This window comes from Clytia hemisphaerica, unplaced genomic scaffold (assembly GCF_902728285.1).
Source record: "Clytia hemisphaerica strain Z4C2 unplaced genomic scaffold, Clytia hemisphaerica genome assembly, whole genome shotgun sequence".
Classification (NCBI taxonomy): domain Eukaryota; kingdom Metazoa; phylum Cnidaria; class Hydrozoa; order Leptothecata; family Clytiidae; genus Clytia; species Clytia hemisphaerica.
In genome coordinates this window covers 314,490-326,728 of record NW_027104372.1, presented here as the reverse complement: position 1 = coordinate 326,728, position 12,239 = coordinate 314,490, and positions in this window count along the sequence as shown.

Sequence of the window (12,239 nt, the reverse complement as noted above, 5' to 3'; positions counted from 1 at the left end):
TAATTAACTCTTTATCTGGTTATTTTGTACCTAACAGACCGACCAAGAAACTCTGAAATTTTCATACTCTTTGTTTCGTAAGAACAATTTAATGAGCCCTCAATTTCAAGCCAAATTGTTAGAAATCGTTTATAAAAGCCTAAAATTTCTCTAATTTGTCCTGGAATAAGTACAGAATGGTATTAATATGAAGCTCGAATTGTTAAAGAAATAAGAAAACCCTAGCCTCAAAAAAATTTTAAGGGTTCTTATAAAATAGCTGAGAACAAAAGGGCCCCATCGGCTTACGTGAATGCGTGACTGGGCTTTTTCACTTGCGCAAATGGGTGAAAAAAAATTTAAAAGCTGTGTTAATGTGGGCATGGGAAATTTAGCTTGGACAGAAATTACGTGAATTGCGAAAGAAAATTGTGTGATTGCATGAATTGAAGGTCCTCTGGGGGGTGCTCATAAAGCAACCACTGAACTTTAACAAACCAGTTTCTCGATGATGGAAAATCATGTAACGTTGATATACCTAATTCAGAGTAAATGCCAAGCAGAAAGTTTTGAGAGTTTTGCTCTCAAATCATTGAAAGAATCTACAGATGAAATATCTCAAAGATTGGTCAGAAAGAGGAAATAATACAACATTAGGCAGCCACTGTCCTGATATGAAATGTGTGTCTGATATAAAACGGGAACACTAATGTAAAAAATACCTTTAAATATACCTACTTTAGAGTAAATGCCAAACAAAAGTTTATGAGAGTTTTGCTCAGAACCGTTGAAGAAACCTACAGATAAAATATCTCGAACCATCTGATTATCCCTTTAAAATAATCAAATTTGCCAAACCAGAACGAATAATCAAAACGTCTATATACCATCTTGAATTAATCTATTATAAATTTTACAAATCTTTCATTTTTAAATAGGTAGAAAGGAACCAAAGACGGTTTCACTCGATCATGAGAAATCAGTAGCTTGATTGAAAGACCTTCCAAAACACTATTCCACAACAAAAAAAGGTGCTAATTTTTCTTCGCTTTTTTTCTTATTTCATTTTTTTTGTCCTACTCTTGTTACAACTATATACTTTTCATAAGAAACGATTCATACGATAAATACTGAGAAAGATTACTGGTCTGATAAGAATTAGCTTATCTAATGTTTCCAGCTCACCCAAATAGAGACTTGGATACGCATGCGTAATTTATCCTTCTTTAAACCGTTAGTTGTTAAATAGCGTAAAGTACAAAAAGTAATGAATATGTAGGGATGGTAGTAGACCATCGGGGTTTGATAGTTAGGGTTAGCGTTTGTCGTTCTTTTTGTCGCTTTTTATGTGATTTGTCGTTCTTTTTAGATGGTCTGGAAACGTTAGATGGACAGTCACGTAATATAAGGAGAAAAATTATTTCACTCACTATTAAAAGCGTTCTTAAATCTTTTGACTTTATGCAAGAAGTTTAAGTTTTGGTTGCTGAAACCTTGGCTGATATTTCCCAGCAAAATTATGAAGATTTTAGGCATAGCTTGTGCTAAAGATGTCATACCAGAGACCCCAGGTGAGTCCCTGATAACTTCATATCATGCAAAAAAATCACATCTAAAAAAGTGAATTATTTTTTTTATCATATATTACGTTTCATGAAATTCACGTCATCACGCCAAAAATACCCAATCACGCCTTCACGCAAATCGTCAGTATAGTATTAGTGATTCTGAGACTCGTATCGTTCTTGATTTGTTCTTGAGTTTAAATAAAGCCTCATGGAGTATTATTCGAAAAAACGCTGAACAGATTTTTGAATCGATCTCTTTTTGTTTGATTGCATTTTTTATGCTCTTTAATTTTAGGCAAAAAAAATGCAGGGGAAAAATGCAAACCTCAATTCTCTCGAATAAACACCCCTCCTAATATCCGAAAATTTTAATAAACGCATGGGGCGTTTATTCAGTGAAGTAATACGGTATTCTAAAAAGACTTTCTGTAAATGTTTTCATATACTGAAAGAAGGATAACGAGACCTCCAAATAACTCAAGAAATCAAACTTTTAGTTTAGCCTAAAAATGTTAATGTTCTCGTCCCAATTTGTGCGTGAGCATTTTTGTCCATTTTCCTAAGAAATTGGACGTTGTCGAGTCTGCAAAGTCTTATAATGTTCTTAACTTGTTCTTAGTATCTTTGCCATCGAAGCCTTGTGTTCTTATAGTTTTAAAATGTGTATGAATAGTATAGACTAGCAAAAATTATGTCTGCTATATCAATTATATGGAAACGATATTCATCAACAACCCTTCTCTTCCGAACGAATTTTATGAATATCTATGTTATGATGTAATGAGGGGCGGTACGGGGGTTACAAACATAGAATTACCGACGCATTTTTCTTAGATCATTGTTAACACCGACAAAAAAAGGCAACACTGAATGGTATATTTGACACAGAAATACCATCACTTTTCTCTTCTACCACCGATACACGCCCCCTTAATGTTTTATTAAAAGAATAGATTGCAAAAGCTGGACCCCTTATCAAAATCAGAAAAGAATTTTGACTTTGCTATTCTTATGTTTTTCGGGTCTTAGTATGTTGTTCTTTGAAAGTACTGAAAGTAACTTGCAGCAATCGTGTATTTATTCAAGTGATTCACCGTTAATCAGCAAATCAAGTGATAACTTCGATAACAAACTTCCATCCAACAGACCTTATCGGAGTTTTTGATTTTTCTAAAAAAGCGATGCATTGTGGGATTGTTTCGAGTGTATTACAATAGAATTCCCTCGAGGAATTCCTAAGAGATTTCTATTGTAATACACTCGAAACAATCCCATAATGCATCGCTTTTTTAGAAAAATCAAAAACTCCGATAAGGTTTATTTCGAAAACTACAGTATATCATATTTGAGAACAACGTTGATAAAATCCGCCACGCAATTAAATTCTGCGCTAAATCAATTTGAATTTCTATAAAACCCTCTTAAACGGATTTACTTTGAGATATCAATATGATGGTGGTAAAATTACAACTGCACTATATTCCAATTTCACTTTCAAAATGATGATCAACCAAAATGAAAATACAGCCAGACAATATTTTTTCAAAATCAAAGACAAACACAAAAGAAAACTCCCGCGTCTTAATTAGTGAAAATGAAGAAAACCTACTGAGATGAAGTCTTGAAATAATCAAAATGAACGAAGGAACGAAAAGAAGAATCTTCAATGAAATAAACAGCTTTCAAATAAACAGGCCAGTCCCTTAGACTTGAGTTAACTTCTAGCTGAAATTTTCTTTCTAATAACTTCTGATGACGCTGAGTCCCGCCAATGAAGTAGACTAGGAGCATTTGAAGAGGTTGCCATTTTGAAAAAATGTTTAAAATCCAAATAACAAAAAAGCTACTTGAAGTTGAAAAATATAATTAAGAATGAGAAACAAACCATCAATAACAGATTTTGAATCCCTTATTTTCAAATAAAAAGTATATTTCCATATACTACCGGGCCACTTAATCGCACCATCCAGTCTATGAAAAAGCTTCTTAAGTGGACCCCGGGCCACTAGTCCTTTGGCTAGTCCCAAAGCTTAAGTAAAAGATCCGACACTATACAGTGTGGGTAAAAAAAATGTCTTTAGGGACATGCCGAAGTATCGTTAAAGACAAAGAGAAGCCCATAGGCGTAGCGAGATACCCTGTAAAATTTATGGACGAGAGCAGTTTTTACGACACAATAATTATTGTCTTTGTTTTATCAAAAGATAATGAATATGTCATAAAAAGTCTGCACTCCCTTATAATTTTTGCAGGGTATCTCACTACGCCTATGGAAGCTATATCAAAGTTTTATAATTTCTATGGTCTTAAATGCTCTGCAAGTGGCACAATTTTACCTAATTTACCTCAAAAGCAAAAAATAGTTGGATCCATCTCGTTGCCTATGGAAAGCTTTTAAATCAAAACCACTCAACCTTGACCAACGTTTCTAGCAAAAAGACCATTTTAGCAACCAAAAACCCAATAGAATATAGAATAGTCACGTTTTTTATAGAAATTTCTTTCAACAAAAATAATTTTTCTTATGATGCAAGAAATAACTACAAGAACATGGGGCTTCGATGGCTAAAATATTAAGAACAAGTTAAGAACATTTTAAGGCTTTATGGGCTCTAAAACACCCGATTTTTTAAGAAATTACATAAACATACTCACAGAATGGAGAAAATAAGAACATATTTTGACTTATAGCTTCAAAAGTTAAAAACATCAGAAGGCCTCCTTCAAAGACTTTAAATATTTCTATAAAAAAATCGTGCGTGATTGCCAGTAGAATACACGAATTTCCTGGACTTGTTTTTTTTTGACTGTATCAAAAACGTTATTTTTCACCTCCATCACTAATTGTAAGATAGCCATGAAACTTTTAAAGCTAGAAAGACGTCATTTGCGGAGTAGTTTAAGATAAGATTGGTCCTTCCATTTTTGAAGTTTAGAGATGTTTAGTATTAATAGGCTTACTTCAATATTGGTCTAAAGTTAGGAGTAGTAAATGATTCGATTTAGTCCCTCCAAGCAAAGATAGAAAAAGTCATCTCAATTTTTTAGATGTTGCAGTTCAAATATGAACTTAAAACTTTTTATATGGGTGCTTTTAGGCCTTAAGGTTGGGTTTAGCCGAAAAAAATTGGAAATTCAAGAGTATTTGATGATTTGAGGGGTCATTTTCGATTTCTTAGAAAATGACATTTTTTCCATTAGCTTTATCTACTCTTATAATTTTGGGGGTTTTGCTTGCGGTTTGTCTTTTGAATACACTATAAAACATTTTTACGGCAAAAAAACTCTTTTGAAGAGTGCCAGAGGATTAATTATAGTCCTGTTATTTTCGTACAGAAAATATGTTCTTAGTAAAGCTTTGGACTAATTTATCATATTTTACTCCGAAATACTCTGGGAAAAAATATTCAAAAACTTTCTAATAAGTCTATTAAGTAAATGTTATACTGATTCAACAGCGAAAAATGAGTGCCAGATGATTGAAATGGTCCTTTTTGACAAGACCTAGTTTTTCCGTGACTACTCCCTTAATCTCATCCAAAACTCTTTAGCAATTATGAAGATAGTTAACTATAATCGACATTTTAAGAGCACAGTAGCATATCACGGAGATTTTAGGAGTAATCCTTGATTTTCTGGTCCTCCCTTTTCTTCAAAAAATATCACTGAAAATAAGCAAATAACGGCAAACCTTGCGAAAAGATAAGGAATACGCATGAATATTTTCGTTGAAATTTAAATTTGCCCCATTAAAAACTTGTGATTACAATAATATGTTATCTAAATATAATAATGTCCCCTTCTTCGATATCATATGAGTGAAAAATGATTTAACATGGTCTCTAAACTCAACCGCCACCAAAATAATCTCTGGCCTACAAAATGTTTCACATTCCTTTCCCACCAGCTTTGTTTACTTTTTTGTTTACAAATTCGAGCGTTTTTACATTTCGAACGTTTTACATTTCGAACGTTCGAATGTTTTGGTTTTCGCAAACAAAACGCAGTCTGTACACGTTATGGCGCCAGTTAATAAAGGGAAATTTTATTTCTGTCGCGATGAAAGTTGCAAAAAGAAATGCAAGCATTTAAAATCGAAGGACTTATTTAAATCATTACCTACTCATTTAAGCTAGACCAACTGTTCATTTCATCTTTTATCATTATAAATTTGTAATATATGTTCCTAATTATTTGAATTTGAATTTAATTTCCATAAACGGTGTTTTCTTTTTCTTTTGACTATTCAATAATTGAAGACCATTTTGATCTTTGAACACTCGCAAACTTTTTCTCAACATTGGTCCAGATCGAAAGAGTACTATGTTATAATAATTTTGGGAATAATTTATAAATCAAACGTTAATTTTGCAGTGTAAGCTGTAAATTTTAAATTTCTAAGGTGCTGGACCAAATTACTCATATCTCACTCATTTTCTGTCCTATTTTACTCCTGAAAAGGTATTTTGACTTCAGAAATGTCAAATATTGGTTTCAAATCAGAATTTTTAGAAATTACAAGAAAATGAGTAAAATATGAGCATAAAGTCAAAATGACCAAAATAATCATATTGCACTCCTAATTCATAAATTTGATCTTGCAGGACTTTTTGTATCACGATCAACTCCAATTCTGTGAATTTTCTAGTCCCGAATGACATTTGCATCGAAGTTATTAAGGTTTTTGTAAAATTTGGGATTTTTGAATTTGAAATTTTGATACAGTCAAAAAAAAACATGTCCATTTAGCAGATTCATGTAAAAAAGTCACGAAAAAACGTCGAGTGAAGCTCCGATTGGCTGAATATTGCACACATGAGCTTATTTTTTTTCAAAATGTCCAGAGTATGAGCTAATCTTTACAAGTCTCAAGCCAATCAGAGCTTTACTCGACTTTTTTATATGAATCTGCTATATTAGGAAATTTGTGTATCGCTAACAGCTAACACCTTCGTTTCACCGTGAATATTCTAACAGTAAAGAAACCTAAAACCATGTACAGTCTCTACTCTCAACAGTTTTTGTCCATCTTTCCGGGATCTTTCCTTAAAAGTTAAAACCCTTTTTAAAAGTAAAATCGATTTCACAAGTTGCACATGTTGCATAAGGTTGAATAATGTTAAAGTCTTCAAAAAAATATGTTGCTCAGAATATTCTCTCGGTTTCCATGTAAGAAAAAATGAATTTTTTATCGTTACATGTTTTTTATACAAGAACAAACTATAAAGGACCATGTAGCTTCGATTGACCAAAATATCAAGAACGTTCTAAGGCTCTAAACTGAACTCTAAACACTCGATTTTTTAGGATAATGGACAAAAATACTCACAGCACATAATAAGAACATGTTAAGAACATTTTTAGGCTTAAAACCCTAAAACTGTAAAAAAAAAGTTAAGAACAGCCGAGGACTTCAAAAGTCCACATCTAAACGTGGCGATTACCCGGTCTTTTTTTGGTATTTCCGCATATATAAAAGATTACGCTATGATTATCTTAGATTATACTTTTTGCTTAACCGGCGATTTTAATTGGAATTTTTTTACCGTGAGTTATAGTATATATGGATTTGTGGTTTTCAGCGGCGGAGATGGTTAGCTTCTGATTCGTCTATATCCTGACTGACTGAGGACGACGGTTAACCAACTCTTTATCGCCCTAGATTTTGTGGGTCAGAACTGCGGGTTATACCATGCTTCAGCCACTCCGCCGTCCTCAAAAGCGCAAAAACACACTTTTTGCCGTGAAATCCGGTGAAATCGACCAAAACTTCACGGTGTTTCCACTTTTTCAATATATGTTGTAGCTTATACTTCTATTCCACTTTGCATCTTTTTCGAATGTTTGAAGCCTGGGATTTTTTGAAGTAACCTCTTGCAGTAGGGGAAAATTCGAATTTGCCGCAAAACACTTGTCGAAAGGTTTTTTTTTTTTCGAAAATCATCAAAATGGGACTCACCAAAAACCGAAGTAAAAAATGTGGTTTTTAGTGAGGTACTCGCTATGTGTGTTGTTGTTTTCTGTAAAGGTTCTTATAAAAAATAAACTAACCGGTCTTGTTGTTTCCGAAGATTTTAGTGGAACTAAGATGAAATTTACTATAGAAAAGAGAAAAAAACTTGAGATAACAGCTTATCAAAAGCCTTAAAAATTCAAGTTAAACAAGGAAAGTAAAGCTAGGAGACATCTATTTACCCTTAAAAATAATTTGTCCCAAAAAAGAACTTGATTTATATGAGTGATTACATCACAAACTTGAATCAATGAAAAGTTCGCTTGTCTTTTTGAAGATCCTTTGCTAGCTATCAAATGAAGCAATATTTAGCACCATATTTTTTTGATGCTATCTCCTCATATAGTGACTTTCTTAGAAGATTTTCTTCTTAAATTTAGATGTATTTTTCTATTATGGCCTCAGTTACTTTTACGGAAACCCTCAAATCTTTACTTCCTTTTCTAAATCTTATCCATTTATCTTATCAGGAAATTTGCATCGATGATTTTGCTTAACATTTGTCACCCCATCAAACAGCCTCGTCCCTATGTCATGCTTAATCTCATAATCCTCAACATAACATAGCACACCACTGAGTCAAGGACCCGGTGGATCCCCAGCCGCACTTGAATAATTAACTAAGAAAGACTCAAAATTAACCTGGAATTTTATCCCCACTGGGAAAAGTGCCCATTCATTCCAATTAGAATTTGAGTGGAAAAAAATACTCTCCAAAATCATCACCCTATCATTTTTGAAAAGGAAACAATAGATTTTATATCCCCATTTTGATTTTGCTACAAGTTTTCATCCAACTATGAGGAAAACAATTCCACTGAGACACTGGGGTAGGGGTTAAACTAGCAAAGAACATCCTGTCTCACAGCCCCGGTGGGACTTTCTTTCTCACTGGGGGTATAATATTCCTATTGAAATCCCAATGGGGATAGGAATTCTATTGTTTAAAATTCAAAAAGTCCAGTGGGGATGGTTTTGGAAAGCAATTTTTAAACATTGAATTTCGAATGGGGATAAAATCAGAATCAAATTCCAGGGTATTTTCGCACTGGGGACAAAGTTTCTGCCAAATTTTCCAGTGGGGCTGGAGTCCCAGCGGGTCTGTGACACAGGGGTGTCAAAGACTACTAGTAAAGTGCATTTTAAGTGAAAAATCTAAAGAAAATTTACCGATTTTTTTCGTTCAAAGCAGCAATCAATAATTCACCTTTGAAAAACAGGAAAAGTTCAATAGATTACAGCTTTGCATTTCACCGTAATTTTGTCCTACTTATCGTACCTCTCAAAGAAATCCGTTCCATCATCTCTTCAGTCCCAGAGCAATTTTCAAAAAAAATAGTAAACGAAGAAGAAGAAAATAGAAAAAGTTGGAAATCTATCTTCCTTTTCTTAGTACAGCATAACGTTATCGATTGGTTTAGAAGAAGCAATATCAAAATAAAAAATTAAGCAATATATTTAAAAAAGCTGTCTAAATAAATTTCGCCCATGCATTTTTTTTTTCAATTTTTCTTTTTATATTGTTGTTTAATTTAAAGTTTATTCTTTAAATTCTTTTTTTTTTCGCTATCGTTTGTTATTTTTTTAACTCAGATTTCTTTACTTGATTAACTTTTTTTTTTATTCGTTTTACCTTATATCTTCAAATCCTTCAATGATGAGGTCTTTTATTACAAATCCCACCTATTTTGTTATGATTGCGTGAAAAAAAACCTTATCTCTATAAACTATGCAGAGATTTTTCGTACCACTGTTGGGTAATAAGTATTTTTTTATAAGCAAATCCCAGATTTTATAATCCTTTGGATGTTCTTAACTTTTTGAGTTTTAAGCCTAAAAATTTTTTTAACATGTTCTTATTTTTCGCCATTTTTTAATATTTTTGTCCATTTTCAAAGAAATTCAGCGTTTTAGAGTCTGCAAAGCCTTAAAATGTTCTTAGCTTGTTCTTAACATTTTTCTATTTTGGCTATCGAAGCCTTTTGTTCTTATATAGTTTGTTCTCATAAAAAAACGAGTAGGCCTAAAACGGTCAAAAATAACGAAAAAGATGATTTTTTTTGAAAAGCTTTTTCTGTTCAATTTAAAAATAAAACTTTTATTTGTTGTTTTTTCTTTAAATAAAAAAGTCCAAATGTCAGGACAAATCTTACTATTTTTCATCTTCAATTTTCAAAAGTTAAGTGTCCATAAAACTTTGAGACAAACTCTAAATGGGGGTTGTCGAAATTTCTGATTCCATAGAAATTCTATTGCCAATTCTTTAAAGATACGTATTAATAAATTGTAGTCTAGTATGCGTATTTTGATGACGTATTTCTTATGAAAAATTCATTTTCATTTCAGTGTTAATGAATCCAAAGTATTTCTAACTTAAAACGTCATTCAATTTAGTATTCCTGCTTTCATCATGTAATAAGTCTGTTCTCATGGTAACCTGAAAACTTGGCGATAAAAACCGGTGACTGCCATGACCCCCCCCCCCACTGTTTTGCATGGTAAACATTTTTGGTTGCGCCTCCTTAGACTCTAAATTGATTGGGCCCCCACTTTTAAATTTATGGCGTGGGCCCTGAAATGTGTAGGAGGACATTTTTCTATCGATTTTTCTCACATCATTAATTTCATAATAAAAAAAGGGTGCGAAGACGTAGCTGTCCTCATGTTGTCCAACGAATTTGAAAGTGGAAAGGCTGAAAATTAGTGCCCAACGAGGTGCCATCATGATTGGCACGGATGGGCTAGAAGATCGAATCAAATTTATAGGAATACTGCATAAAAATATCCTAGCCTTAGCTAATTACTAAACCAAAAAAACTTTAAATAGAAAAATCATATCTTTGTAAAAAAGTGGGGAGGCTGAAGTCTCCTCAGCCTCCCCGCTTCCACCGGGCCTAAACATTCGTTATCGATCATAAACGGAAAATTTGCCATACCATTCTCCTGCAGATGAGCTGCTATAAATGTGAAAAACGATCGGCTCTGAAAAACACATACTCCTCCTTAAAAACTCAATGTAAAACGGCCTGAAAAGAAGCAATCAAAAATCACTAAGGAAAGACATGTCTTCATTATAAGAAAAAGTAAGTTTTGGCTCAACTCGAATGTTCTTAATGTTCTTAAGGTTTAAGTGTCCCTAAGATGTTCCTAAGACATTAAAAAAGTTTCTCTACTCAATAACGTCAGTATTTACAAACTAAAAACTGAATCTAAGCTTTTATTTTTCTCAATTTGTTCTTAGGTTTTGCTAAATTTCAGTTTCGTATTCTTATAAAAAGATCTTGTAAAAATTTTTCATGACTGAAAACAAAATCAAAAATGTGTGGTCAAAAATAATGAATCTGATGTCGTATTTTGAAAAGTATTACTTTCGTTTTCTCAGGTTTTCTAACCAAAACGAAACTGTTTCATTCTTCATTTTTTGGGTATGTGGTTTTCTTCTTCAAAAATAATGTATTATTTTCCTATCGCACGTACTCATACTCTAAAAACACAACATATCGTAGGTTATGTAATCATCATCTATATTTAACCCAACTACATGAAAAGTCTGCGCCACACCTAGTCTAGCAAGCTAGACAACTAATTCAGACATAGTAGAAATAAAGCAAACAGTAATGGAGGGAACAATTTTAGTCTATACAAACTAAATCCCGTAACAATAATCGTATTATCATATAACGCTTATACTACTGTCTTAAACGCATTATAAACGACTCCAGTCTAGTGCCACGCCCGTCTTTTTCTTCGTTTCAAAATGATGTAACATGTTGATAATCCTTTGTTATTGTCAGCTCGACTGATCGTTGAATCATCATTTGAGATCACTCATTTATTTTGGTCTGTACCTAGGAGCGGGGAGTACTTATACCACCGTGAACTTATGCCGCCCTGTTTTTTCCCCTGCCCGAATAAAGTCCAGAGTAGCAATTTTTCCCTAATTGGGGTGTGCCCATGCAAACCCACCAGTGCTTCTAATATACCCTGTCTCTATAACGTCCATATATTAATACACCTCTTTTACTTTCATTTCCTTATATGCACATTTTTTTATATTAGCGCCCAGTTTATAAGAGCATTTAGGCAGAAATTTTTTTGGGGAAAAAGAAGCTAAGAAGAACATGGCCAGCCTTCAAATTGTATTAGATTAGCCGAATTTGCTCAAACCTGAAACTTTCAAGAGTGCAGTAATTATATTAGACTTGGACAGATTTGTTTAAATTTCTAGATTTAGCCCAAGTTAATTCTATAAATTCAATTAAGGAAATTAATTTCAAGAACACCATAATAACAACACTTCTGGCATAAGATTGTCCATTAAATAAACATATACACGTTTTTTTTTATAAGAACGTCAAAAAATTTCGAAGCCTTCGGAGGTTCTTAGTTTTTTGGATTTGAAGCCTAAAAATGTTCTTAAAATGTTCTTATTTTCAGCATTTGTTGAGCATTTTGATGTAATTTCTTAAGAAAATGCATATTTTTAAGTCTCCAAAGCCTTAGAATGTTCTTAGAATGTTCTTAAATTTTTGGGCCTCGAAGCCTTATGTTCTTATATAGTTTGTTCTTATAAAAAAAAACGTGTACAAGACGAAGCTTAGTTCCGAAAGCTAAGACAATAAAAAATGTGTGTATCCCGATACACCCATGTCTCTAAATTCCTATTCAAATCCCAATGG